Raw genomic sequence first — 25,192 nt, forward strand, 5'->3', positions numbered from 1 at the left:
TTATAGATGTGTTTTTCAATACTTTTAACAATATTCACTTTTAAATACAACTTATGCTATTCATTTGAATATTTCATAAAATATAGTCACAGACCTCGTGCTAGTTTCAGCTATTTATCATTTTACTTCCATTAGACAGTTTTTTATGTCTATCTTCTATTATCCATAGGTCACACCAAGATACCAGAAATAATTTTCTTCATGTGGTTTATTTAACATCATGTTAAAATACATTCTTAGTGAAAATCGCTATTTGAGACTGATTTGTGGTATTGCTGCCCTTTTTTGAAAATCTGGCTTACTGATACATAATTCCCTCTAGTTAAAAGATACTTATGGTTTTACATAAAAGTAAAAGAAATAATTTATGCAGGTAGTGTATCATGATTTTCCACTTATCTGAAGGTCATCAAATGACTTCTAGTAAAATTAACCATTCATGAATTTGGCTATTTTTAATATGATTTGACATTATTATAATATATCTGTTAGTGTTGTTAACAGAATAGAGGCTGCTTGTATTTTTCTTTTTCCTCATAATGAACATATAGAGTTCATCTTTTGCCTGGAAACTGATATCCACAGACGATCATGGTGGTGCCAAAGGAGCCTAGTATATGTCCTAGCACAAATTTTGCCCTTTACTCCACAAAAGACAAGTAAGTTAACAGAGTAATGGAGATCTTAGGTCTTATTGAAACATGATTTAGTTGAATGATAGCTTGTCTGGATTCATGTTTCCAGCAAATGACACAAAGAATTGACAGCAAGGAACATCTACATGCCTACTAGTATACATTGTCCTTGAGCAATGATAAGTAAGAATGTAGCATTTCAAGGACTATGAATGCTCTAAAGCATCTGATTTGATCTAAAATGTCATTTAATATGCATTTGAAGTTTGTGGCTCTGGATTCCCTTGACTGCTGTGGCCAGTGCCATTCTCCTGCCACATCTGCTTAGCTGATGTTGCCATCAACATTCCGCTAGAGTCAGCACAACCTCAGAATAGACTTTTCTGGGTGCAAAACAGCAGGAGTGTTCCACTTGACTGCTACCAAACATTCATCAAGAGATGAATGATTAATGATTGGAATCCCAAATGGCTTCAAAAATCTGTTTTAAATAAATCTGTCTCTTACCTTTGGCCCTGGCACCTATAAGCTTATAGCTATTTAACTAACATGCATCAAGGGTCCTGAATCTCTATAGGTTCATATGAAGTATACTATTAAATCTGAAATAGGCTGTCTCCTTGCTTTGTATTGAAACATATAATGTTTAAAAATCCCATTAGCCAAAATTGTGTAGTTACAAATATGTCCACAAATGTTAACATTTGTAACACAGGAAATAACTTTGTATATCTCTGTCTACTTGGCAGACTCCATACAGAAATTCGTGTTTTTCTGCTCTATGTAGTTCCTTATCCTGGAGAAAAATTATGAAATTCAAATCTCAGCACTGTTCTCTTTTTTCTTTAAGTGTGATCCATAGGCCAACTGCATTAAAATCACCCACGGTACATCATAAACTTTTAGAGTACTGGAATCCACTCACTATTCACAGATCCCTAGTGTCACAGTCCAGAAATCAATATTTCTACCTGTGCCAGATTATTTTAAAGTACACACAGAGGTTTGAGAAACCTTGGTTTAAAAGTTCATACTACAGACTTTACATACTTTCCACCAGATACATAAATTCACAATTGTAACTTTCATTTTTGCAATCCCTTCAAGGTAAAAAAAAAAAAAAGGGCCCGTCAAACAAATTGCTCTTTATTTCAGTAAGAAACTATGCAAATATCATTTTGAAGATTCAAGAGAACATTTTACCAATGAAGGAAGGTTATCTCATGACCTATACAATGTGGCAAATATTAATCTTGATTTTCTAATAGTCTTTATTAAGTGTTTTCAATGATCACAAGCAGTCATTCATGTTAATCACTGCTATAAAATTCATAGTTTCTCTCACTCAAGTTCATGCATGCACATCATTTGAAAATATAGGCATGTGTATGCAAGTATGTGCATATACCTTTTGTGTACATGTATGTATGTAACAAAGCACATGTGTACATGTGGATGTGTTGATATATTTTGTATACATACATGTGTGTATGTATGAAAACATATTCATGTGCATGCATGCTTACATACATCAGTACAGATGCATGTAAACACGTATACACATACAGGAAGACATGCACAAGTCACACTCACATACCTATGCCCTTACATACATACACATGCATGTATATATACGTTTGTGAAACCCATACTTTATAGTGGAAACTCTTGAGAATATTATGGAAACCAATGTTTACTTAGCATTCACAGCTTTCTTTCTATAGTCATTTGTAATTCTTTCCTCAAGTCTAGAAAACTTCATAGTGCTGTAAATGTCTGTTTATTACTTCCTCATTCCGTTAGCTAAGACCTCTAATGGCTTTATAGATTATTATATTTTGAACATGATGATAACTAACACTGTAGCAAATGTATGTACATAGAAAGAAGAAAAAAAAAGGCCAAAATAGAATGAAGAGGTGAGTCAGGGAATTGGAGAAATAAACAGAAAAGGCAATCAGGATAATGAACATCAAAATGTGCAGGCTTAAAACCAAAAGCAACAGATTCATGGTGGAGAAAAGCTCAAAAAGAATTCCTTTAAGTGGAAACCTGGAGAGTGTGGAATTTAACAATTGCACATAACCCTGATTTTTCTTGGAATTAGTTTTCTTTACTTTGGATAATGATTTTTGAAATCTGTAATTTTTACAAATAAATACTACAAAAAAGATCTTGTCAAATCTCTTTTAAGCATATGCTTATTAATTCATTAATAGAAGAACACTTTTAATGAGTATATTGCATTGTGTGGGTTTTTCCTCCCTCTGACTTTTTCTCAACCATGTATACACATAAAGAGAAAAATGACTCCCTATTCCATCAACTCTTGTTTTACTTTGGTAAGTTCTTGAAAATATTTGAGTATATTTCTATAAAATTGTTTGAATTCTGGGGCGCCTGGGTGACTCAGTTGGTTACAAAATTAACTCAGTCTAAAATAAACCTAGTCTTGCTAGCCTAATGACACCATTTTAAAATAAGGAGAGTTCTCAGTCACAATTTACTGCAAATTAAATTTTCATTTCTATTTATTTGTCTTGGTACCCTATATTTTGATATTCAGATATTCAAAGACCCTTCATACATGGAATTTCAGAATCAAATTTCATGATTTTTCCCCAACTTGGTAGACATTTTTGCTTTATTTTGTTTTTTATTTTTAATTATTTATTTACTTTTGCTTGCTTCAGGTAACAATTTGGTCAACAAACAGTGACATAATGCTATTAGGTTAATTTTACTTCGAAAAATCTAGTAGTATCAGGCCATAGGTTTTTCTTCTTTTAATTTTATATTCCTGTTATTTTTTTCTCATATATCTACCCTAGTAGAGTTATGTGCTTTTTTTGTCATGTAGTACATATACTAACTACGAGGCAGTTTTATCTTAAGACATTTGCATCTAGTAGTCAATTTAATCCTCCCAATGGAGAGAATAACATCTACGGGGAAACTGAGGCTAAGTAACTTTTGTCAGGTTATATGAAAACTAATTAAACAGCCAGATTATAAATTGAAGGAGTCTGACTTGAGGGCATTCTGGCATTATCTTTCTTTAAGCTGTCATGTAATATTTCTAACAATATTTTCAAACAATTTTAGATTTACGGAAGCATAGCAAGGATAGCATGGAGAGTTGGTTCTCTCACACCTTTCACTAACCTCCCCTAATGTTAACATCTTACATAACTACTACACAATTATTGAAGCTAAGGAATTAACTTTGGTATGAGTGTTATCACCTAAACTACAAACTTTTTTTTTTTTTTTTCAAATCACCAGTTTTAGCACTAATAACCTTTCTCTATTGTGAAAGCTGATGCAGGATCCCACATTGCATTTACTTTTCCTATCTTAATCTCCAGTGAGTTTTCAGTCTGTGTTTATTCTTAATGACCTTAACACTTTTAGACAGTAATGGCCAACTATGTGGTTGAATGCCTTTCAATTTGTATATGTCTGATGTTTTCTCATGATTAGGTTGAGGTTACAGATTTGGGAGAAAAATAACATAGAGTTGATGTCCCTTCCTCAGCATCAAATCAGTAGTACATGATGTGTATTTGACTTATTACTGGTTGTGTTAACTGTTTACTACCTGGCTAACACGGTGTCTACCAAATTTCTTCATTGTAACAGTATTATTTTTTCCCCTCTATATTTAACAAATATTTGAGGTGGGGTCCCTGGCTAGCTAAGTCATTTACGCAGTCAGCTTTTGATTTCAGCTTAGGTCATGATCTTAGGTTCCTAAGTTGGAGCCCCACATCAGGCTCCCACCTCAGCGGAGAGTCTACTTCAGGATTCTTTCTCTCTCTCCCTCTGTCTCTTCCCTGGCTCACTCTATCTCTTTAAAATAAATAAATCTTATATATATTATATAAATATATTAAAACTATAATATACCGTGTTTCACCTTAAACTTTTGCCCTCTTGCTTTGGCAGATCTTTCCTGCAACAATTACTATAGAATGCTCTAATGATGTATTTTCCTCATTGCTTTTACATTTACTAATTGGAATTCTCTAAGAGTTGTCTCTTATCCCTATTATCTTTAAATGTATTACACAATAGAAAAATAAGCCCCACACATGTTTATCGAACTCATTCTTTTGCATAGATCTATGTTTCCATTTAAAATAGCTCTTCTGCTTTAAGAAAGTCCTTTAACATGTCTTACAATGTAATTCTACGGAAAAATTCCTTGGGCTTTGCTGGCCTGAAGCTTTTATGTGGCTTTCATTAACAAAAGATATTTTCACTGGGCAAAGAATTCTAGGTTGACAGTTTTATTCGTTTGGCTCTTTAATGATTTTTTCCCCATTGTTTTCTGGCTTGCATAATTTCTGAAGAAAAGGTTACAGTAATATTTATCTTTATTGCTTCATACCAGGGGTAAATATTTTAAGTTCTGTGGGCCACAGTCACTGCTACATATTCTTCTTTAATAAAAAGGTGTAGCAAACAATCTTAGCTTTGGGATCATACAGAAACAGGTTATAGGCCAGATTTGGCACATGGACCATAATTTATTTACCCTTGCTTTATATGTTTTTTCTTTTCTTTTTGGGTTTTAGCTTTATTATTTTTAGTAGTTTAATTAATAATTGCATGGGTGTAGTTTCCTTCATTATGTTCATATTTTTCTTTAATTTTCTGAGCATATTTATAATTGATTTTATAGTCCTTACTGAAAAATTCTTCCATTCCTGTCATTTTTTAGAATGTTGATATTGATAGACATCACTTCTGGTTATAAGCCTCATTTTACTAATTCTTTACATCTGTGTACTTTTTTTCATTAAATGCTTGTGAATTTGATGTTGTTAAGTGCTGACGTTTATTGTCTTCCTTTAAAGAGTGATGACATCATCGTGGGCTGTTGTTGATTAACTTTATCTTTTCAAAGCTTTTAAAAAACACTATTATTATTTCAAAATTTATTTTTATTATTTTTCAAAATTTATATATTTATTTTAGGGCACTATTTCCTCTACAGTAGTATTTCCTCTAGCGCTTACTCCTACTCCTAAGGCACGATATTCTCTACACAGTGTCCCACATATTAATGAGATTCCACAATGAATTAGGACTTGAATAATTTCTATTTTTGTGTGATCTTTAGGAACTGTTTGGCTTACGGCTCCCTGGTAATTGCTATTTTCTTACAAGATTTTCTTTGCTTGCCCTATCTGCACTCATCGTATGTGCAGAATGGAATTCTAAAAACTAACACCTGTATGTAAATTACTGGAACTATTTCTCTGTGTATCTCTCTCATATCATATTTTCTACCTTGTAAATTCTAGTCATCTCAGAATCTTAGAAATTCAGTCCTCATGTTGTCAAAAGAGCAAAACCAAAATCTCTTTGGGTTCCCTTTGCCAAAAGGCATTCCAGAAATTTTCTCCAAGCATAAGGCTACTGTGATTTGTTTTCCTAATTCCAGGAAAAACATTCCTGCTGTCTAATATCTAAAAATGTTTGTTACATATAGTTTGTCCAATTTTCTAGTTGTTTGTGGAAAGAAGATAAGATGTATCACAGGCCTTATTACAGTCTTTTGTCTTAATCATTAGGAAGTTTTGAGTAGAACAGTGATGCAATTAATAAAACCTGACCTTTGCTCCTCAAAAGTATTCTCTCTCCACCTGTCAGTGAAATCCAGGGCTGCCTGCTTTACACCCCTGTACTCTCCTGTGACCTTTCTTTCCCTAATTACAACCCTCATCCTGTATTTTATTTCTTTGTGTTAAAGAGAGCTATCAGCCACTCTATAATTTTCCACACTACCTATGGCAAATACATGGAATATGAAACAAGAAATGATATGAATTACTGAATTTTTATAATGCCCCAGAAACTGATAAATAATATTGACATTTATATATGTATACTAAGACTGAGATGGGAAGAATTGGGCTGAAAAGATTTAATACCATCATGTAATGGATCTGTGTCTGTCACTCAGTGATCAATATTTATCTATAGAATGAATAAATGAATCCCTACAGCCATTTGCCAGTGTTGTACTAATGCCTCTTAGTTACAAACAATAATTTTCTCTGATTTAAAAGTGACCTAGGGACACCTCGGTGGCTCATTGGTTGAGCCTCTGCCTTTGGCTCAGGTCATGATCCCCAGGTCCCAGGATCGAGTCCCGCATGGGGCTTCCTGCATGGAGTCTGCTTCTCCCTCTGCCTGTGTCTCTGCCTCTGTGTGTGTGTGTGTGTGTGTGTGTCTCATGAATAAATAAATAAAATCTTTAAAAAAAATAAATAAAGGTCCCCTAATGTTTTCCATATTACATTCCCTTTCTCAAGTCTAGTTGAAGAGTGAACTAGAGTTATAAAATCATGGTATGTAATCTAGAAGTTATTTGCTCATTGAAGCATCCCATCTTAGTGCAGTATACTGTACCTGTTAACCTAGATGGATTTTGAAACCAGATTACTGATAAAGGGAGGGGAAAGGAGGGAGGAGATAACAAGAATAGTGTAGAGAAAAAAGGTTCTTTGGTGAAAAAGAGTTACAAGGTTAGGTAAAATATGTAAAACATGAGTTTTGCTGACCCACACTCCCTTCTTTAAAACTCTTTCATTTTTTCAGTTCCACTGAACATAATTTTTTCCCAGTCTGAATGCTTCAGAAATCAGTAATCCCTACAGTCTGAAGACCAGGCTTTTAAGTACTGACATCTGTCTTTGTGAGTTAAGGTGCTCACAAGTTTGCACAGTTAGACACATGAGTGAATAGAGGTACTCACACTTTCCACTCATAAAGATTAAAGGCAACTTATGTACTTTATACTCCTTTATTTATACTGGAAGTCTTGATAATTTTCCAATTCCAAGTTTTAGATCCTTAAAATGGTAAACATGCTCAGCAACATATGATTAACTTTTGATATTTCTGTTTTTGGTATTTCTTAATTATTTAACATTTCCCAAGTTCCTATCATTTTCTTCTCTTAAAAAATGTCATTTTGGGGTGCCTGGATAACTTAGTCGGTTAGGTGTCTGACTTGATTTTGGCTCAGGTCATGATCGTAGAGTCTGATCAAGTCTGACTTGATTTCAAAGCCCTGCATTGGGCCCTGTGCTCAGCAGGGAGTCTTCTGCAGATTCTCTCTCTCTCCCTCTTCCTCTGCCCTTCCCCACCATTTGTGTACTGTCTCGCTCTCAAAATAAGTAAGTAAATAAATAAATAAACAAATAAATCTATTTAATATATGTTTTTCCTATATTTATTCAAAATTTATAGGATAAATTGAATATGAGCTTATTCTCTGTTGCCAATGTATAGGCAATATTATTATCTGCCAGTCAATTAAGATAGTTATGAAACAGATTTTTTAAAAACATTATTACTGAGAGAATCCTGACTCCAAATCTATCCTACTATACTATATAATCAATTAGTAGAATCTTTAATTATTTCGCTGTAATGGCATCAATTTTCAAACACGAGAAAGATATAGATAGATAGATAGATGTCAGCAAAAAGCATCTTACTGTCATACTAAAAAGGAATTTCAGCTTAAATGCCTTTTAAGTTTTCACCACTTAATTTTTAGTAGTGTCAATCCTACAGGAAACACACTTATGTGTCAAAGAAATAAACATATATATATGACTACATGTACACACACACATATGAAAACTAAACGTTTATCAAATAGGTTTCAACTTTTCTCAGTAAACTTAGGTTTTTGTTTTTGTTTGCTGTCTCTACTCCAATCCCAACTTGATCTAAGTCCTAAACTCCAGGTAAGTCTAATGGAAATGTTGTGAAACCTGGGAGTGTGAACTAAGTCCTTACAGTATATCTATCCATAGCCGGCATCTGCTAAGAATGACCATTAAAAAACAGTTAACATTTATATAGCATCATAATCTATAGATGCTTTACATCAATACCTATTTTTATAGCTATCTGTCTATCTATCTGTATATTTATATTCACCAATCTTCCTAACAGCCCAATGTAGTAAGTACTACTTTACTATGTTCTAGAAATAGGAAAACTGATACACAGAGCACTTACAAAAAAAACAAACTGTGCCAAGTCTATGCAGTAATTAAGAGACAAAGCTGGGTGTGGACACAACAATGGTTCTCTAGAACTTGAGGTTCAAATTCCCGTTCAAAGCCTCTCACTTTCTCTACTCTGTGGGCATAATCAACTCTCCACGTCAGCACAAGATGAGGCCCCCATGTCATATGTATGAGTTTCTGTGCCCCATTCCACATGGACTTCCTCATCGTTGCCCACCCCGGAACTGTTGTCTTTCCAGGACACAACTGTACCACACAGCATAACACAAAGGAAATAAAATGATGTGATGGCACACTTCTAGGACCTATTGCTCACAGGGACTCTGGACCTTATGTTCATCAGCCAAAGAGCTCCATTTAAACATTACTTCTCTACTTTCAAAACCACAGTTGAAGGAATTTCCTAAGAACAGGATCCCAAACAGGATCTCTCACTCCACCAGGGGGGCAGCGGCCATGCAATTCTTACTTCAAGAGAGCACTGGTCCATAGCTAGCTTTCTTTCTTTTCTTACTATCTTACTTATGCTCCTCCCAGATTCCTTATGGATATTTACCAGGTGATAAAAACTCATTCTAACAGAATATTTATTTTTTTCTATGTCAGTAATTTAGATCAGGAACTTAGCTTTCAATACTGAAAATATCTCTTATCATGCAACTTAAGAGCCCTTTTTTTCAACACTGTTCTGTCTTCTTTGAATTCATAAGTGTATTTTGAAATTTAGGACACAAGAACTTAGTTCTCATTTTTTCTTTTTCTTGTTGTATCTTTCCTTTCCTGAGGCAGATACTTAAACTACTCTTACTCTCGTTGAAATGGGGAGAAGGGTCATGTGGGGAAAAAATCAAATTAAAAACACATTGGTGAATACTTCAAAATATCTTTCCCGATAGACTTCAAAGCTCTAATTTTAAAGAATTTGAAAATTATCTCTATAGTTATCTCCAGACATCTTATATAAAAGCCACTTAGTGGTCTCTTCCTTTCAAAAGAGCTTGGGAGTTCTGGTACAAATTCTAAGAAACCTAAAGACTCATAACTTCTCCTCTGACTTTTAAGAGGTAGGAGGAAAAGTAAAAATACATGCGAGTTGCCAGAAGCTTGTGGTTCTGGTCTCAACTCTGCCAATGTCTAGTTTTGCTGCCAAGGACTAATCACTCAAATCTTAACTTCGTTTGTAAAATACCCAACTAACATTTCTGGATCATCATCTATAGGATGGACACTTAGGATGCTTGCTTAGTTATCACAATTTTAGCATAGTCAGAAAGTTTAAGTAACTTCTCTAAGATCTTAGAGGAATTAACAGGCAAAATTGTGACCAAAGGAAGTTATGTATTATCCCAAAATAGTTTTTCATAATATCTAAAATCCCCTCTAGGCCAAAATACTCTGTAATTCTAAGTGGGATTTGGCAGAAAAGGCCCAGAAATTTTGTTAGGCTCAAAAAAAATGTCATATGCACATGTGTCTATATATGTGTGTATATATACTATGATTTATTGAAAAATACTATCTTTGGATAACAAAACTGGATGCTTGCTAGCAAATAGTCTCCCAGAGGTCTTCTTTGCACTCATTTTGATACAGTACCTGTACATTATCATGTTTTTAAAAAACCTTACAACACACGAAGTTTACTAACCTCTCCACCATTTGTTAATCACGTTCATTTTCCTAGTGGTGGTTGTCATGAACTGAATGGGGTAGAATTTATCTCTAGCTATCTCCTCCAGGGCTAACATTCACATTAGACAATGTGTAATGTTTTTTCACAGCTGTCAGGCTGACATCAACAGTGAAATATATAAATTAATACTTAAAAGCTAACATGATTTTTGCATTATAAAAATGTCATTTTTAAAAAGGACAGTATACAATGATAAACAATGCAGGGGCCTGTGTTGGAAATTAAATAACATAAAGACTTTTTCTAGTTCCCTTGGAGAATATATTGATTAAGTGAACTATATTATGTTTGCCTTTACACTGAAATACTGGGTTGATTTACAAATTTAATGATTTTTTTTTCCAGAACCTCTGAATGATGACTTGTAGCCTGATTGATATTTGGTAAGGTATAGCACATAATTTAATTTCCTTAAACTGAGAGCTTAGAGCTTTGGTACTTTGCATCTGGAAACTGATATTCTTTTTTTATTTAAGTGATAGGGGTGAAAAGTTTAGTTGTGAGTTCTGTCAAAGATAACTCTTTTAAGACTCATGAATCCTCTACCTTGTGATTTATTTTTTCAAGCCCATTTTCTTTCTTTTCTTTTCTTTTTAAAGCAATATTTTCTCATTTTTCTATTTTCACTGATACAGTCTAAAATATAATAATGAAAGGAGCCATGAGTCTAGAGTAATACTGGAGAACCCTAACAAAAGCCCATTCCTCTAATGACACATAAACTTTAAAAAGCACTAGGCATTATAACATCTTTAGGTTTATAAGAAATTTGTCTTCACACTGAAAAAAGATTATGAGGGCATAGCCCCTAATTTCAAAAAGCCTGATTTCCAGTCTCCTTTTAGGTTTCTTCCTCTGGTGCAGTGGTTCTCAAACTTGGCTGCACATTGGAATCACTTTGGGAGTTTTAAAAATGAGTCCTATAGCCAGAGATTCCGATATAATAGAGCGTTGCCTGGGCACCTGAATCAATAAAACTCCTGCAGGTGATTTTAATGTGGAGCCAAGACTGAGAATCACAGACTAGTGGGTCTTTGTAAATTCTCGAGACGTGCTCTCTCGTGTGTATGGGCTGCTGACTCTGCCGCCCTTCCCGGATGGCTGCCTCATTATCCTTTTGCTTTAGGTAATAAAGCAGATGTTACATTCAAGGCAGTGGTGCTCTGTTCTGAGTTGCACCTGATTTTCTGTTTAAGATATAGCTTATGCATGATTGGTACTCAAGTCTACAGCATCATTTTGCCCTGGGCATCCCAATAGACTCATAACCTGTCAGCTGCTGTGCACATTTTACATGTGTTCCTGGCTTCATTGCAGCCTCCACCCAGGCTAGAAGGTTGGTACTAGATGTCCTGGCAAATCAGTAGAAAAGATTAGATTTGCTAACTATTTTTGTTCTCCTTATTTATGTATCAAGCACAAACCTGGAGGACCCATCTCCTAATGCTCATTCATAGGGGAAAAAGGATATCCCTTCTCGTTTAAGGCTTATACAGAGTCAGAAAGAAGGATTTAATACAGTTAATAGCACTAGAGATAGAAATAGGAAAGAAAGAAAGGATGAGAAAAGTGAATCTGCTAATTTTCTCTGGGCCTTTGAAACTCATTGCTGGGAAGATTTGTTAAATAATAAGAATAGTATCAAGAATAATAACTATGGCAAAACAAAAAGTACTTCAATCCACCTTTGGATTCTGGAAAAAACAAATAAAATTAATTCCTTACTAACCCGGTATATAGCAATTTGGAGGGTTTGGCCAAATTGAAAAGAAGGAAAAATTAAAAGATGTGTGGCAAATAAACTTAGCTAAGGCATGCTAAGTTCCCTGCGTGACATGAACTCTGGAGACTGAAAAGTTGGTTTTGAGACCTCCAAAGGACAGTGTGATTGACCTCAGAGCAAAGGTTGGAGATAGGTAGTTGAGCCCAAGTCCATAGCTGGCAAGAACTAAGAGGAAACTACATCAAGAGGAAAGAAATGTCCAGTACCCCCCAGTACCATTGCCTGAGCAGCATGAATAAACTAGGAGCTCATGCACCATGGACTTCCGCAAAAGAGACCACCGCTGCTTACAGGAAAGAACCAGTGTGCAACAGATAGCTCGGACCCAGGGTTCAGCATGAATGTCCCTTCACCTAACTCGACTAAGAGAGCAAGTACCTCCACTCCTTCAGGAATACATTCAGATACCACTTAAGATCAAGGATGGGAAGAACTGAGTAATTTTATGCAAGATAAACTGAAAGGATTGTTGAAATGGTGTGATTCTGAGTAAGCTTTTGGAGCATTATGTATTTCTCTGCTTTTCAAATAGCAGCTGTGTATGTACCCAGAAGGATTAGATAATAGTGTTTGTGTCTGCTTTTCTCTTTTAAAAAACCCCACACATCATGTTTCCTCTGCATACAGTCATATTGTATCAGAGTGGAGACATATTGGGGCACCTGGTGTACAGTCGGCTGACTGTCAGACTCTTGGTTTCAGCTCAGGTCCTGATCCCAGGGTGATGAGATCCAGCCCTGAGTCAGCTCACACGGTAGAGTCTGCTTAAGACTCTCTCCCTCTCATCAGCCCCTTCCCACCTTTCTTGCTCTTTCTCAAATAAATAAATATTTTTTAAAAGATGGAGACATACTGAGAAGACAGAACCATTAAACAGTAGGGACACATGGCAACAGTATCTGCTGTTGCTGTCTGGATGTCACTTCTTATTTTCTTTCTCCTATAACGTCACCCTCTCCTTTTCCATCAGCTCTTTCACAATAGCTTTTAAACGTGTGCAAACATCTCCCACCATAAACCATTAAGCAAAATACATAAGATATACAATGAAAGATTTTCCACATGAGTCTCTCTTACTGATGCAAGGTATATATTTTACACACTTATTGGTACTGTGTCAACATTGGCTATAAAGTATTTAACACACATTTATAATTCACACTCAGTAAAGAGCTTACAATAAGGGCAATAGCTTACTTGGGAAAGCATAGAAAATTAGTGTGAGGTAGTTCAATAAAAATCTAGTTTAATTTGTAAATTATTGTGAGAATAGAACATTGTGCAAAATTAATCCACAGGTAACATTTCTCGGAAGTTTCAGGAACGAAGAGAATCTAAACTAGAAATGGCCATAAGTTGTTACTCTTACTAGACTCTCCTTAAGAGCACTTATACCTTGCATCAGTAAGAGAGACTCATGTGGAAAATCTTTCATTGTATATCTTGGAAAATTGTGTTAGATGTGTTCGTTGAACATTATTACTGTCTGTTTTTATAAGTAGAAACCTGCTCGTGATACCAGTCCATTCTTTACATTTTACAAAAGGAATAAATCTTAGTAAATTTTACAAAGAAATAAATTACTTTTGTAGGCCTGATATTTGGTATATTTTTGAGAAGCTCTTAATCTTTTAGCTGAATGATGAAGTTGAACTAGCTGTCTACCTGGACTGTGACATCTATTTTCTCATTACAGTTAATCCTGTTCAACGGGTTTTAAAACCTGGAAACCTGCATACGATAATTGACATTTGCTTTTCTCCCTCTATGATGCCATTCCTTCTTCATTCCTGTTCCTTCCCTGTGTTCCATTCCCTCTCCTCTCTAGAAAAAAACAAAATGGGGCACTTTGTAGGGAATGCTGAGATAATTATTGTGGTTTTTAAATCATTCATGCCCTGGTCATTAAACATGCACCACTGGAATGTACACATTGTTACCTAGTATGTTAATTGGTTATAATATTTTAAATAAAAAAGAAAAAAGTGGTATGAAAATTATGAAATTAAGAGTTTTTTCATTGAAAATAAAATGTAGATTTGTGGCAAAAAAAAAAAAAAAAAAGAAGATGAAACATACAGCCTTCCTCAACTCTGCATATTTTCAGCTATTACTCTGTTTCCAGATGTATTGGTCCAAACTTACTGTTTATGCTAGATTTTCCACCATCACCCTAAAAATATTTTTACTGGGGCTGGTGGGGCTAAGTCATGCAGAGCGTGTGGCCTGGAGCAGTGCTGGCAGCTGGCAGCTTTGGCGGCACACCTGCGGGCTGGGGAGCCAGCTGGGCTCTGGGCAAGCTAAGCGCAGAGCAATGCTGAGCCCACCACCCGCTCCCCAGGGAGCCACGGAAATCGGCACCAAGATCAGTCACAAGACCTCAAGGGCTATCAAGGGGAAATTGCAATATCTTCTGTTGGTGAAGAACCTCCTGATTATTGGTGATGGTGGCCAACAGGAAAAGTCAGGACCAAATGATGGGACGTATCCCTGTTTCTAGGGAACAACACAATTCAGTTCACTGTATGGCTTCAGAAACATGATTTAGATAAACATTGCTCTGTTACAATTGATCCTTGTAGCCTAAAGTCTTTTTTTTTTTTTTTTTTTTTTTTTTTTTTTGCCTAAAGTCTTCTGATAGCAACATCTTTGATAATATCATGTCTTCAAACAAGAGCAGTTTCAGTCAGGGCGATGAGAGAAGGCATGAAGCTGCAGTGCTGCCTCTTGCGATTGCTAGCACTAGACCTGAAAAATAGTTTCAGGGTCTCTACTAGTTCACAGGAGCAGAAAACCACTACTGTCAGACAGATTCAGGAGGATGGAGCTGCAACCCGATTAATGTCAACTGAGAAGTCTCTGAGGAGCCATTCCCCTCTGAAGATGTGATTGATATTAAGCCAGAACCAGATGATCTCACTGATGAAGACCTCACTTTTGTGCAGGAGAATCCCTTATCTCAGAAAAAAAAAAAAAAAAACCTAGAGTGGAACTTGCATATGGTTCTTCTTGCCCTTCTATTGAAATTTATCAACCAGCTCCAAGTCCAAATGCAGACAGTGGTGCTCATTTAAACAGGTGCAATCTTAGCAGCAGCAGTATCCGTGCAGTCAAGCAACCTGATAAACAGAACAGGCAGGTACATGAAACAGGACGTGTGTGTGAAATGGGAGCGCTTAACAGCTTAGAAAAGACTTGGAGTCCCTTCTTCAGAAACAACTCCGAAAAAAATGAGTATTGAGGAAGAAAACTTTTGGAAGAGAAAGTTGCCTATGGGGTAAGTTCAATTGTTAAAGTAAAAAATTCAATTATGGTAGAGAAGAAGAGAAGGAAGAGGATGATTGTGGGTCTCATACAGGAAGCATCTCCAGCAGCGTGTCAGTGTCAGCAAAGCCTGGAAGGAGATCTTCACTTCCAGCTTCTAAACCAGCTGACAAGCATCTAATTGTGAAGGCTATATCTGAAGTTCAAGAATCTGTAACAAAAGCACCTATTCTATAGTCTCACAGAACAGACATTTCCAGTTGCTCCAAGAACTTGAACTCATCAAGAAGGATTGCCGGCAGAAATAGTCCAGGGGCAAAGCCCCCAGAATAAGTCCTTCCGTTAAAGAAAAGCAAACAAAGGGAGATAATGTAAAAAAAGGCCAAGGAACAACAGTGGCAGCTGTTACTGAAAACTGACCAAGTAATGGCAGAAACTCTGCAAATCAGACAAGATTACTATGACATGGGATCCATGGTCCATGAGACACAAGATCATTCTGAAGAAGCCAAAGCTGTCTGAGGAAATAGTAGTGGCACCAAACCAAGAACCAAGGATAAAGACTGCAGATACCCTTTGGGGACTCTCGGGACACCTTATGCAGATGAGATCTTGCAAAACCTGCAAGTCCCAAGGTTACAGCGACACTGGATTATGTCCCCAGCCCTGCAGGGTACATGGCAGATCAAGAGGAGGACATGGGTTTTGAAGGCCTGAAACCTGTAAACCAAAGTACAGCCTCTAACAAGGGACTCAGGGGTCTCCTCTACCCACAGCAGTTGCAGTGACGAGAAGGCAGCTTGAAGAGCCAAATAGGGGCAGCCCCCGTGGCCCAGCAGTTTAGCGCTGCCTTCAGCCCAGGGCCTGATCCTGGAGACCTGGGATCGGGTCCCACGTCGGGCTCCCTGCATGGAGCCTGCTTTTCCCTCTGCCTGTGTCTCTGCCTCTCTCTCTCTCTCTCTCTCTCTCTGTGTGTGTCTCATAAATAAATTAAAAAATCTTAAAAAAAAAAAAAAAAGCCAAATGGTAGATTTTCAGATGCTGAGATGAGTGAACTGAACATGGTCCAGAAACCAGAAAACTTTTGGAGCATTGCAAGTACTAGCCTGCCTATAAAAATGGGGATGAGTGTGCTTACCATCATCCTGTTTCACCTTGCAAAGCCTCCCCTGATTGTTCATTTGCTGAAAAAAAATGTTTCTTCACTCATCCAAATTGTAAATATGATGTAAAACATACCAAGTCAGATTGTCTCTTTACTCATATGAGTAGAATAATTCCAGTACTGCCTCCAAAACCAGCAGTTGCAATACCAGCACCACCTCCTAGCAGTCAACTGTGATTTCCCTACTTTTAGGAAAATGGAACGTCCCTTCTACCACCCAAAACACTGCAGAAGTACAGGACCAGACTGCACATTTTATCATCCCACCATTATGGGGGCACTACAACATGCCTTGTATGGATTCGACCTCACACCAGTGAATGACACTCAGTCCTACTGGGCTGAAGATTGTGGAATGTCCATCTACTGACAAAAAATGTTCTGCAGAACTTGTCAAATCTTTGAAACTTAAAATATATTGTTTTCATAATATTAAGTTTATTGTCTATCTGGTGTCTGATTTTTCTATTTATAAAGTGGTTTTAACATTGGGTGCTTTTTTGTTTTGACTATGAAAAGACTGTTTAAGAATCCTTATAAATTCAGGGCTTCCAGGATTTCTAATTGATTCCATCCATTTACATGGCTTTAACTATCTCTTGTATATTTTAATGATGGAAATTAATATCCTCAGCTTCATTCTGAGTGCCAGAAATATTTATGCTAATAATGACTACTTATTCAAATAATGACTACCTTTACCACTCAGACTCAATGTACCTAGAAAGAAATTATCTTCTGGAAAGCCACAGCTCCAAAGAGTGCTGGTGCCACCTCTATCTTCTTGCTAGTCTTATATTGGAGTCGTATCTTACTTTTCTTTAACAGCCTCTCCCACTCACTTACTTGTTCCATATTGTTCAAAAGGAGGAGGGTGTGGGGATGCTGGGTGGCTCAGTCAGTTAAGCAACTGACTCTTATTTAGTTCAGGTCATAATCTCAGGTCTTGAGATCAAGTTCCAAGCCCCTCAGCTTGAGGCTTGATCTCTTTCCTTCTCCTTCTGTCCCCTACACTCACTCCTGCTCATGTGCATGCACTCTCTCTCTCTCTCAAAAAATAAATAAATAAATAAATAAAATAAAAAATAAAAAAACCTCATATCCGGGATACCAACATTTTTAAATAGCCTAGGGTGTGATCCTGAAGTCCATGGATCAAGTCCCACATCGAGCCTCCTGCGTGGAGCCTGCTTCTCCTTCTGCCCGTGTCTCTGCCTCTCTCTCTCTTTCATGAATAAATAAATAATATCTTAAAAAAAAAAGAAAAAATCTGCACAGAATGGTCAGAACACAACCTAGTAATCACCCTGTATGCCCTAATTATGTGATTTTGAAAACTTAGTAGATACATCTAAAAAATGGTGATAACATTTACATAATCATCATACCAAATAGTAAAAAAAAATATATATATATATGATTTGTATGCACATTAGAACTAGAAGTTAAGATATTTTACCATATAATAAATTAACGTAATTTTATACAAAATTAAATAGGGATCCTTGTTAATTAAAGTAGTGGAAAATATTGTTCAAATTTTAAACATACTTAAGGTATATTTTTAATTCACTACATTAACACAAGGTTTGAATGAGCAAAATACATGCTTTATTATACACTATGTTTTTAATGACCACAAATGAGTTTATAATAAGATTATGATACACACATGCTATTTCACAAGCATAACATGGATATTTAGCCAGAACTGAAAAGCAACTGCTCTAAAATTATAATTTAATCTTTTCCCATAAGAAGAATTTACTGTCTCGTTGATGTAATTTTATTTTTCCATAGAAATTCTTTACCGAAAGACCATTCTGTAAAGTAAACACACAGTAACCTGATGACAGTATGTTCATGATGATTGGGAACCAATCACTGTCTCTAGTAAACCTGGCTACACCACAAGCTAGTCATAAATTTGAACAAATGAAGTAATTTCTGTCTTATTTTCCTCATATGCATCACAGGAATCAAAATAGTACCCAATTTATACTGTTGTTGAATAATACCTAAAATAAAATATGTAAATGGCCCAGTAGCTGGCAAAGAGTTAACTCTTAACAAATGTTAACTATAGATAGCTGGATACATCAAAATTCATAATTTTTTAGTAGAGATAAAGCTTAATTAGATGACTAAAGATAATTGAGAGGATCAATTTATGCCATTGGACTTTTGGATTTAATCTGTGTAATTCCTAACTTCAATTCTATTTCTCTAACCCATTATAAATGAAACTACAAAAAGATTTCATTTTCATTAACAATACAAGTGAGGCAACATGATAGAGCATAAAGAATATGGAATTGCTCATATACTGGGCCTAAATCCTAAATGTAATACTTACTAATTGTAATGCTATAGAAGTCATTTAAAATTTCTGAAGTCATTTAAGACTTCAATCTCTTTCTCATAAAATAGAATGAAAATAAATCTCGTATTATCTTATAGAGATATTTAAGGTTTAATAAGAAATACGTATGAGAGAATATGTCATTGTTATTACTTACAGTTTTTCATGAAAATGAAAGCTCAGTAAATATACATAAAGTCAATACTAATTTCAAAGTCCTTGAAGTGTCTTTATGAATTAGCTTTTTAAATAAAAATTATAATTTTATATGTAGCTAGTTAATTTACTTGAATAAAATATTTCTAGTTGTGTGGTTTGTTCAAGAAATTACTGAAGAAAAATTCTACAGTATAAAATTTTACAAAAAACATTCAGAAATATGGAGTGTTTAAAATGATGAAGGATGCATATAATTTATGTTATTCTGAAACAAAGGTTTACCTAATTACAGATGTCATAACTTTCAATTTAGATTTAAAAGAAAAAAATCATTGTTTTAGTAAATAACTAAAATTTGAAATTTTTATAAGGAAAAATCTAAGATATAAATTTACAAGAGTCACTTCACATGTATGTCATACACAGTCATTGATTTATTTGTTCTAATTTACTGAATGCAAAATCAATTTATTTGAGAGAGAGAGCATGCAAGCACAAGGAGGGAGAGAGGAAGAGGGAAAGAAGCAGGCTCCCCACTGAACAGGGAGCCTGATGTGGGGCTGGATGGATCCTAGGCCCCTGGGATCATGACCTGAGCTTAAACTGACTAAGACACCTAGGAGCCCTAGGCAACTATTTTTTAATGGCTTAGGGTAGATACATGAAAATATACCTTCAATAAAATAAGTGCCAACTTATTTTTACTCTGATTAAAATGAGTGTTTCAGAGGACTTCTGTTATTTGAAATATTTTGAAATATTTGAAAACTCAAATCTGAATTATTATTGAGAAACAGAAAACATTCTCCCATAACATCCATAAGTGCTTTTAACATTTTCAATCTTAATTTCTTCAAGTAGGTGGGAATGTTGAGCTAGAAAATAAAAGTAGACCACCACAGGTCAGCCATGAATCCTAATAGACTTCATATTTCTTTAATCCTTTGATAAAGGAAATGTTGGTATGGAGTCAACTATTTGCAAGAGCAAGTTCAGTACCTCCCCAAGACAACGTGCTTGATTGTGCCCTAAAGCCTCCAAGTTTTCCCTTCTTGTTTAAATTTCACGTATTCATATATTCACTCATTCATCCAATAAGTACTTCTTAAGCATTAACATATGTGAGGAAGTGTTCTAGGTTCTGAGGATACAGAGGTAAATAAGACATAAAATTTGCTCTAAAGTCATTACAAGGATTTTTAAAATATAACTACGTTGCAATAGTATGATATGAAAGAATCACATTACAAAATAATGTACACAGTGATCATATCTAACTGAGGTGAAGACTGAGGTGAAGATCAAAGGCAGGACAATCATAATTCATCACCCAACTGGAACAGCTATTCCAGAACAATGACTGGAGGAAGCCAAAATTTATCGTCACCCTATTTAAAGGAGAATAGGATTATACGGGGAAGACAGAAGAGGAGTGGCTAAGAAAGACTGAAGAATGAACCCAATCCACTTCAAAAAGGACGAAGACTATTCCTTACCTGAACAATCATCAGTTGCATATAATACCGAGTGCTCATCACATCACGTGCCCTCCTTAATGCCCATCACCCAGTTACCCCATCCCCCCACCCACTTCCTTACCAACAACTTTCAGTTTGTTTCCTAGAGTTAAGAGTCTTTCATGGTTTGGAGAGATTGAATTTTATGGTATTGTTTACAAACAGGACAGAAGAGCCTCTACTTTCTTCTAGTTACTGACCTAACAAGCATCTCTGAGAACTCTGAAGCTATGTCTTATATGCCATTTGAGGCCATGCTGTCTGATGCTATTGCTAAGTTGTGATGTTGGACACTCTGTAGCTGTGCATACAGAGGACACAGTACAATCCGGATTTGCCTCAGGTTTTGCCACATATCTGGGAAATCACATTTTGAAAACATTATATTTTACATTTGCTTTCCCTCTCAGATATAACCTAGAATAAACTCAATTTTACTATGGAAAAATAAAGAAGAAAAATGTATCCTTAATCAAAGAATGGAAACCTCTTTGGAATCTAGAGAAATAAAATAAATGGCAATATTGTTTATTCTGTTAGCATCCGCCTTTAGCTTCTATGCTAATTTTTATTTTTTTATTTTTTTAAAGGTTTTATTTATATATTAATGAAAGAGAGGCAGAGACACAGGCATAGAGAACACAATGCGGTCCTCGATTCCAGGACCCTGGGACTACGACCTACCTGAGCCAAAGGCAGATGCTCAACCACTGAGCCAGGTGACCCATATGCTAATTTTTAATTTTAAAGTCATAAAAGTATGTGGTTATTTACTTAAGAGAATTTGGGGGGAAATAAATCTAAAGTTAATAAAATAATGTATTTGATGAGATGATCAAAATGAGTTACCACTCAATCATAATGGAGTTTTATATTCAAAGTTGAGGATGGTCAAGTTCTTTTTCCCACCTTAGAGCATCCATACACTCCAACAAAGCACAAAAAGAACATTAGCTGCAAGTAAGTGCTGCTCATTACTTCCATTTATATTGTAAGGGATGCTAGCCAATTGTATGGCACACCTAGTCACAAAGGAGACTGAGAAAAGAAGTCTGGTTGTATGACCAGGACTAAGAGGAAAGAGTGCTACAGGAGGCTGTTTCAGTAATTATGGAGTAAGAAACAGCACACTTTGACTAAGATGGGTAGGAATAAATAAATGAAAAATATTTGGGAAGATTAATTTGTCGGGCTTGGTAATTAGTTCAATATAAAAGTGAAAATTAAAGGAAAGACATTGAGACTTAGAGGTTGCAAATATGGCTAGATATTAGATTTAGAATCTTATTAATCTTTTTTTTTTTAAGATTTATTTATTTATTCATTCAGAGAGCGCGAGAGAGAGGCAGAGACACAGGCAGAGGGAGAAGCAGTCTCCATGCAGGAAGCCCGATGCAGGACTCGATCCCCGGTCTCCAGGATCACACCCCAGGCTGCAGGCAGCACCAAACTGCTGCGCCACCGGGGCTGCCCTAGAATCTTATTAATCAATAGCAACTCCCAAGCAAAAGTCTAAGACCACTTTGGGCAGAGATACAACACACACATATACACATATTTTTACATGATGGGTGTGTATTCGGTTTTAAAAAGAAAATTGTTATGGAAAATTATTTTGGTTCAGGATATTAAAGAATAGATGCATTAGTAATTCACATCTAATATAGTTGACAATGTTCTCTAAGTTATTGTGTTCAAATCCCTTAAAACTAATGCAAAGGTTGAACTTATTCCTTACAGTTCAGGTAAGTATGCAGTAAGTAAATCATAAGTGAACCTTGAAATCTTGAATTACAAGGTTTATATACCTAAGTAACTGTATCTTAAATGAGAACACACCTTAAATTTAACTCTAAAAATATTTTGGCAAAGCTACTTTCAGCAATATTATCTCTGGCAAACCACATTTAACTTCAAACTCACAAACTTCATCTTTGGCAGGATATACTTCAGCTAACCACCTCTCCATGAGAAACTTAACCTCTGGTAGTATTTATGCAATCTAAAATTTATAACTTCATCTTCAGGGAATTGATTTGTAAGACACCATGGAAATCCTTTACTGAACGAGTAAATAATGACAGAAGTGGAAACACTACATTTATTTAGGTTTAAGTTCCTCTCTTTTACTGCTCTTTTTTCAGTGTCTAAAGAAAATAGTAACACAAAATTTGGAGGGGAAACAAATACCGTTTCCATTAAGTATGTAGATTGGAAAGCTAGTTATAAGTTTGGTGTTTTGTTATGTGACTGGTTTTATTAATTCTTTGAATATTATGGAGTGGAGATAAAAGAACATATCATGATATTAAGAATGTATTTCTAGGGGCACCTGTGTGACTCAGTCAGTTGAGCATCCAATTCTTCACCTTGGCTCAGGTCATGATCTTAGGGTCATGAGATTGAGCCTCAAATCAGGTTCCTTGCTCAGCTATAGAGTCTGCTTGACATTCTTTCCCTCTTCCTCTCCCTCCGCCCTTCCCCCTTCTCGTGTGCTCTCTCTCTTTCTCCCTCTCTCATAAATAAATAAGTAAATAAATAAATAAATAAAATCTTAAAAAAGAATGTATTTCTATTAATTGCATAAAGAAAACCAGAAGTAGTATCTTAGAATTCATTTATCTGTTCTGATTGTGCAGCCTCTTCTCTGCATGTTGATTGTCTCCACATGGCTATTTATCCTGAATTTCTTAGATAAGTGATGTCTTGAGTAAGATCCAAAGCCATTTTAGAATCTTGGACTCTATTCTAAAGCACAGAAGACAGTTACCAATAATGCAAGGAACTTAAACACAAATTTCTTGAGAAGCCATATCTTGGATTAGATTAATCCTTTTTTCTGTTTCTAGTCTCTCTGATAATATATATATATATATTTTCCCAATGGGGATCTGTAATATTAAAAAAAAAGTTCATTTGCAGATTCAAAGACATGCAAATTTAACTGACAGCAAGTTACAATTCTGAGAAATCATCCCAAATGAGTAACACTGTTGGCGGTGATATTCAGGTAAATTGCTAATAACAATTTATACTACAGCAAGCTATGTGGAAAAACATCCTATCTCCAATCTCCCTGCTCAACAAATAGCATTTGTTCTTATTTCGTTGAAAAAATATAGATGAACAAACAAGAAATATCCCATATGACAATCTATAAACTTGTCTATTGCAATTATATTTTGCCTCCTTTTGGTCAAAGCAGGTAAACTCAGCTTCTATCTAAAACCAACCCCACCACTGAGCTATAGCTCACATCTTACTTAATTATTCTTTGCTTGTACCATAGATTCTCCTCTCCTGATCTATCATTACCATCAATCTATAGTCATTCAGAAGTTTTTCTTAGGATAATAAAGTTCCAGAGACCCCATATCTTTCTGTTAAAGCCTCTGATTATCACTGCACTAGAATAGAACTCTTAAAGGGGTTCTCTATACTTATAACCTAATCCTAAAATTTCATTCAAAAAATTTTCTAAAACTGGTCGTGATGAGGTTATCAATAACCTTTTACTTGCCATATTGAATTGTCAGTTCCCTTTTCTTATTTAAATTATCACTACTATTTAATACTGTTGATAATTCCTTTTTTGTATAATTTTATAAATTGATTTCTATGATTCCACACTCCGCTAGGTTTCCTCCCACATGAGTGTTTCCTTTTTGTCTTCTTTGCTGACACAACTCTCCTTTCTACTTTGAAATGCTAGATTTCCCTCTGTGATAGTATAGTCTCTACCCATTTTTATGCCAATCCAATGACTTTAAAAAACTCTTAAGCTTAGAGCTCCAAAATCAAGCCATCCTTTTAGGTCCAGACATGAATCTACTTCGTTGACTTAGAAGGGTTGAAGAATGGGGAGAAAAGAGGTGATAGAGAGAGAGAGAGAGAGAGAGAGAGAGGGAAAGGCAGACAGAAATTGGTTACATGGCACTAAGTAGAAAAAATGGTGGGAAAAAAGTTCCCATTGCTGTGGGACAGGATGTTCAATTCGCATTACAAAGTTGTTTGTGTTTCTGAGGTGTAACACCCCCCACACCCCATCTCCCCTTCCCTACATCATGCATAAAGTCTATGTACAAACACAGCTTTGAGTAAGAGAGGTTATCTTTGTGGACATTAAGAAAATGGTCTGGGTTCCACAGCTGGGTCCATGTGAGGCCAAATATAAACTGCATATGGGGAAAAGCAAGAAAATCTATAAACTAAGCTAATTAAGCAGGAGTAGAAAAATAGAGCCAGAAGGGACTATTATGATGTAAAGTCCTCTTGGGATTTTTCAGAGATGTGGGGAAAGAAATGCATACAATGTGAGTTAAACCTTTAGGGGCAGTGATGATAGCTAATTTCCAGATTACACATGTACATTCCCATCTGGAGGCTATTGTCAACAAAGAGGAGAAACGAAATAAAAATCTGATATGAAGCAAAATATCTAAATAGTTTCAATTCTAATAGTTGCTTTAATTAATTTCTATTTAACACTCAAATAAATGGCATCTGAGTATAAAACTCAATAGAGAGAAACGGACATAATTGAAAATTTGTCAT

General features: G+C 35.6%; 1 pseudogene; it reads left to right on the forward strand.

The window, feature by feature from the left end:
* Positions 1 to 14,296: 14,296 nt before the first annotated feature.
* On the forward strand, positions 14,297 to 16,924 carry LOC140613246 (zinc finger CCCH domain-containing protein 14-like; annotated as a pseudogene).
* Positions 16,925 to 25,192: the final 8,268 nt, after the last annotated feature.

The sequence above is a fragment of the Canis lupus genome, chromosome 21 (assembly GCF_048164855.1).
Source record: "Canis lupus baileyi chromosome 21, mCanLup2.hap1, whole genome shotgun sequence".
NCBI classification, from domain to species: Eukaryota; Metazoa; Chordata; class Mammalia; order Carnivora; family Canidae; genus Canis; species Canis lupus.